This window comes from Lepidochelys olivacea (genome assembly GCF_965140295.1).
Source record: "Lepidochelys olivacea isolate rLepOli2 genome assembly, chromosome: 2".
Classification (NCBI taxonomy): Eukaryota; Metazoa; Chordata; order Testudines; family Cheloniidae; genus Lepidochelys; species Lepidochelys olivacea.
In genome coordinates this window covers 102,108,969-102,115,513 of record NC_140412.1, presented here as the reverse complement: position 1 = coordinate 102,115,513, position 6,545 = coordinate 102,108,969, and positions in this window count along the sequence as shown.

The following is a 6,545-nucleotide window of genomic DNA, read 5'->3' as shown; positions in this document are numbered from 1 at the left end:
TTTTTTTTTATTCTTCATGAATCAGCCCCTATGTTTGAAACAAATCATTGCAGCAACAAGGAATGACAGCATGACAGCCTGGTAGGTTATTAATGGGAATGACAGCCTGCAAATCAGAAATCATGGCAGTGCATCTGTATGAACGGCAATTTGTGCTCAGCTGAATAACCAGGAAACCCGGAAAATCAGAAGAGGTTGGGGGAGAAGACGAATCAAACATACATTTTTAGATATCCCAAACTACCTGGCAAGGTAGGGAAACGGCAGTGTTCAAAAGTTTGCCATGGCCAAATATTCAGATTCATGTCAGCCTATTTCTATGTACATCCAGACTCTTGGACTGGACAAAAGAATGAAATGAGCGAAAGAACAAAAGTGCTTTTCCCCCTTACTTTTCTAAAATTGGGAAAGCGCACTTGCATCCCATCTGATTGCTTTGCGCCAGATTACTAACTAGCGTTGTTTCAGAGACCGGATGCAGACCTGGGTAAGCTGAAAGATGAAAAAATGTGCAATTTTTTGGTTAATCTCAGTGTGATTCATAAATGTGGTTGCATTGCCTTGTCTATCCTTAGTTATTTTGTTCTGTATCAGAAAATAACCTTTTTATTTCTTCCCTAGGACGCAGTGGGAAGAACTGGTGCAGGTTAAAAGGTGAGTCTGCAGGATCCCAGGGATATTTTAAATCTAAGTTCATGAAGGAATGGGGTATTGCACTACAGAAGTAGTCGTACATTTTTTAACGTAAGACACAGAGGTTTCATAATCTTCCCTAAGGACGTTTAGCGTGGCTCCCCTGCATATCATTCCCAATCCTCTTTCCACTGCTCTGGAAATGAGGGTATCCCCAGCTGTCTCTTGAGGGGTCTGTTTCAACACCTCATTCCTCTCTTCCTGGGCCTAAAGATTCCAGCCTTTTTTTTTTAAAGCTTTTGATCATTTTTGAGACTCAAACAATAAAACTTACAATAGAATGTATTTTAATGCGAAGTAGAAAACTTTGGTATCTATCTCTGTAATCTTAGGGTTGCTATTGTTCTCATCATGCATTATATTTAGACCCTGAGAAATACTCAGTCACAGTGTTCCAGATACCCACAGAGACCAGCGAGGAAAGAATATTTTCCTGTGAGTTGGTTTGATTATTATTTAAAATAGATTCTTTTACTTGGCATTATCAAAAATGCAGTCTGTGAATTTCATGTTTTAGTTTTCTTTTAAATGGCACAGTAGCAATTCTCCATCTCATCTTCATCAGCCTCTGTGTTTGATTTGCACTAGAAGTTAGTGTGCTACAGTGGGTTACACTCCAAGCAGTGCTATAATTTTGCTCTTCAAGTTGAGAAAAAGCTCATGCCTTTCTGAGTAACTTAAAAAAAAAAATAAAATAAAATAACCAAAAAGAAAAGCCCCGTGGGCTTAAAAGCATTTTTATGTCAATTCAAAATATAAACAAAAGCGATTTCAAAATGGAGTATCAAGAAAAATAATCCTCGTTTGTAATTGTTACACTAAAATTGTCCACTATGATATGATATTGTGAAGACACCCATGCAAATATGGGTGAAATAAAAGCAGACATATGCTAACGTGAAAGAATGAAAATTGTTCATAGTAAGTTATGATCCATTTGGAGAAATACAGCCAGACATGGGAATACAATATCTCAATCCATGTGTAGAGCAGATAGTTCCTTACCCACATACAGTTGTTACATTTGTGTAGCGCCTTTCTTCTAGAGCAGTGGTTCTTAACCTGGGGTGCACGCACCCCCTGGGGGTGCAAGACATGCCAGATTTTTTTAGAAGCTAAATCATTGAAAACACAAATTAAGCACAGGCACGTAAGTACAACTACTTTGTTTCATCAAACCTACGTATTTATTACATTATACATTTTTTAACGATTACTGTAATATACAAACAAAAATATATCTAGGTTTAAAGAACTGACCTACTTCAACAATTTTTGATAAGGGGTGCGAGAACATATTTTGAGAATCAAAGGGGTGCAGGCTGCAGTAAAGGTTAAGAACCACTGATCTAGAGGAACCCAAGGATGTGTGATGTATCACCAGCAGCAACTGGGATGCGTTTAGTCTTAAATAAAAACTTTCCCACTTGCCTCGGAATCTACTCATATATGTTTCAGGTAAAGAGTTTATGACTATTTGGCACTATCAGAATCATTTCAGCTCATCTCTGAACATCTTCCAGTGTCTAACTGAACATAAAATAGCCCCCAAAATCATCTCTACTCAAACTTTAGAGAACATAAAAATTATGGAAAATAAATTGTCCTTTTTTTGTTGGTCTCTGATGGAAATCAGTATTGTATAGTGCTGAATATGGGACAAAGTACTGGAGAGCAGGGATTGTCTTTCATTTTTGTTTGTAGAGTGTTTTTTTAACAAATCTAATTCAAGTCGGTAGTGACAAAGCTGTAACGTGACAACTAGTCGCGGCTTATGTGAAATGGTTGAGTGGTCTCACTTGTGCTTCACTGAGAGAGGCAGTGTTGCCTACTGGATAAAGCACTGGGCTGGGACTCAGGAGGCCCGGGTTCTCCTGGCCAGTCACCTTGCGCTAGTTACTTCCCCTCTCTGTTCCTCAGTTTTCTCCTCTGTAAAATGGGGAAATGACACTTCCCTCCTTTGTAAAGTGCTTTGAGATCTACTGATGGAAAGCACTATAGAAGAACCAAGTATTATTACTATTATTTATTAGAATGAGTAAAGGAAAGGTGATGGTAGCACAAGCTTCCTCACGCTGGGCTGTGAAAGACCCTCAGAGCTATATTCCAGAGGTGAGGCTAAAATCCGTCTCGTGGATTTCCAGCCTTAGCTTTCACCTGATCATATCTAGGCTAGAGAAGTGGTCTAATGGGCTGAATGCATGCCTGGTAGCCTAATTTGACTCATATTTTACAGGAAATGTGCTGTGTAGTGATATGAAAAAGTAACTCTCTAGAAAAGCCAAGTCATTTTATTTTATTTTTCAGGCGTTAAGTTGCTTCTTTATTACCAATAGGACAAAACTGCTACTTAGGTCTTTGTTTATAATTTTCAATATCCAATGTGTCATGGACTAATCTTCAGAGATTGAGGATGTGATTAATAAAAGAATGAATCTAGCTGAGTCTCAATCTCTTTCAGGAACGCACAAAATGGGAGGTAGTACAATGGAACCTTTAAGCATCTAGCAGACTCTAAAGAAAGACATACACCACAGGCATTATTCAAAGTCCACCAGGACATGAAATTGAATCTGGCAGCCCAGTAACATAACTAGAGATTAAGTAATGCCGGGTCCCCTCATCCTTAGGGAGCCATGAAATACAGACTCACAGCAGATCCTTTCTCTGCTTGTGGCTTTGCCAAATAATCCTAATAAAGGTTTTGTCGGTGTCTTCAAATATCTTTGATGGAAGATAGTTGAACAAATAGTAGATAAAGAAAGTAAGCTGCTGTGTTTATATTTATGAGATAAATTCTCACAGCTAGAGATGGGCCTGAATCAAAACCATAGATCAGAACAACTCAGAATTTTAAGAATAGTCACATCCAGATTTGCTGCCGAACTTTGTGCTTGACCCATAGCTCTAACCAAAACAGAGATCCAAAATTAACAGCTCAGTTCATTCTCTGTTCCTGATCCAGAACACAGGATTGCCACCCATGTATGGATTTTTTTCTTCCATCATGACCTCTCTTCCCTCCCCCCTTTTCTTCTTTTCCATAATACAGATACATACTAGGGTTAGGATAAATGTGCTTTTATAAATTTTCAGATGTTCTAATGAAATTACATTTTTATGCCAAGCTGGGATCATGATAGTAGTTCACATTCAGAATTCAGTGATTATTCAAGAATGGAGTTGGTGAAAAAAGAAGCTGGAGATTGGTGATAGGGGGAAAGTCTGTAAGATATCTTACCCCAGTCTCCATAAATCTTGGCTGCAGCTTGTCATGAATGAAAAAAACATATTAGACCAGGTTCTTGGTCCTGCTCTGGAGAAACTACTTGGAGTCCTCATTGGCTGCAGAGCAGGTGTAGTTGGCATCTCCAGTCCTAGCATTCCTTCAGCACCTGGCGTGTTCGGAGCAGTGCGTTCCAGCTCTTCTCAGCTAGTCGATAGTCACTTTGGGGACCACTATCAACTGTGCAGTTTAGAAAAGCCCTAACCTGTTTTAACGTGTGCTTGGGTGGAGCCAGGCAGAGAATCAGGTAACCCTAATTAGTTTTCTGATGCTCCCTCTGAGATGCACTGAGTACATCTCATCTTTAGCAGACAATCTGGGACATTGCATTTCTATCTGTCTCCATAAATTAATAGTTAGCTGGAACTTGCCAAAAACCTTTCTGTTATCTAAAAATCCTTCCTTTGGCTATATGTAAGAAGGAAGGTCCAGTGGTTAGGATGCTGACTTGGGAAGCTTGGGTTCAATTCTTGTTGCACCCCAGACTTCCTGTGAGACCTTTGACAAGTCATCAAGTCTTTCTGTGCCTCAGTTCTAGATCTGTGTTATGGGGATAATGGGACTTCCCTATCTTCTCACAGGGGTGTTGTGTGGAATAATACATTAAAGACTTTGAGACACTTAGATACTGTGGTAATGAGGGCCAGATAAGTACATAAAATAAATAGGTATTACCTCTGTTCTAGGTTGGACTCAAGTACAGTTATGATTACAGCTAAAGGGAGACTCTGTCCCATAGAAATATGGATGAAATTGCCTGTCTTCCTGAGCCTCAGGGAATTTGAAAAGTGATTTTGGGGTTCACTACCAGAGGCTTCATAACCTGCAGCATCCTTCCTAAGATACGGCGAATTATGGATCTACTCGGGGTTGTACTGCATTAGACCATAATTACCATCCACTGACCTGATTTTCTCAGCAAAAACATCTCATTTTATTATCATTTCAGTCACCACTTTCTTGTTAAGTCTCCAGTCCTCTAAGCTGCATACTGTACCTCAGATCATAAAGATTTTAAAAAAAAATTTCTTGGCATTATCAAAAATGCAGTCTGTGAATTTCATGTTTTAATTTCATTTTAAATGGTACAGAAACAATTTTTCTTTTTCCTGTGTCTCTGATAATGTGTTATGGGTGAGTTCTCAGTTCACTGTGTACCTTGCTATCTCATTGTACATTTTTGTTAAATGTTTTTTATGATATATAAATGTCAATAGAGCTTTTTCAGTTATTGCTTAAAGAGACAAAAGGATATTTTCTTCCCAAACTTCCACTGGTGTTGATGAAGACTGGGAACAGACAAGAATAGAGAGGAAAATAAGGCTTGAGGGAAGCAGAGGTAGAAATATATGCAGCTGGAAGATTTTCTGTTTCCTTCTCTAGAAGCAGATTTTATACTTTCTCTTTAACTTGATGGACTTAGAAATTAGTTCTCAAAATCCAACAGGCCATGGATACCACAAGCAAGGTCACTGATGTTTCATAAGAGTGAAATTATTATGACTTCGGAATCTACAGCGTATTCTCTGATTTCTGAAGTAGTAGTTTGCACTTATATGATGCCTCTTATCCCAGGATTTTAAAACACTTTGCAATGACTTATACTTTAAATATGAAGAAAGTGAGGCACAGAGAGGTTAAATGACATGTCCAAACAGTGAGTCAGTGGCAGAATAGAGATCAATGACTGAGACAAGCGAACGTTGCTGCTGATAAGGACCAGGAGAACTATATGGCAGTGAGAATGCCACATCTTGTGTTGCTTTCGTATACTGTATATGCACCTAAAGACCTTTCAAAAGTGTTATCGGCCTCAGATGCAGAGGCATGTCATCTGACTACTAGTGTACCATACTTGCTGCAGATTTCTTGTAGGCAGAGACATCTCTGGAACTGAATAGTCTCTGAATAAAGAAATTGAACTGTGTGATGTAGGATGTTCAGGAAAAGAGGGAACCTCTGATTGTTTATTTCTTCTGATTTTGCTCTCCATGACTATTTTATCTGAGTGAAATCTGTGTCCAATGCCCTTACCGCTGAAACACACAGAGAGCCCTAGTGATGTACCATTTGATTCCAAACTGCTTATTTTTATAGCACTCACCAAAGTGTAGAACTGGCTGTGGATTTTTCCTGGGAAAGTGCCGTTATGTCAACATCGAAACTTTGGATGGAAATACACAATTCCGACTAGACTTTTGTTGGGAATGTTTCTCAGCTGCAGGATGGAATTTCTGGCCAAAACCAGAACGAGAGGCAGAGCAGAGACTTACATTGGGTCTCCCACATGCTAGGTGAGTGCTCAAACCCAGAGCTATTGGCTGCCCACGGAATGATCTCTTGCCTTTTTTTTTTCTTCACAAAAAGTTTTCCTATTTCACTCCAGTGTGGAATGAAAACAAATTTCAGAACCTAAAAATTTTTCGTTAAATTTAATTCTTGTTTTCCAGATGGCCTTACTATTGTGCTAGGGAATTTGCAGGAAACACATAAAAGATGGGTCCCTTCGCCATAGGGTCAACCATGTACTTAAGTGCTTTGCTAAATCAGGATCTAAACAATGAAC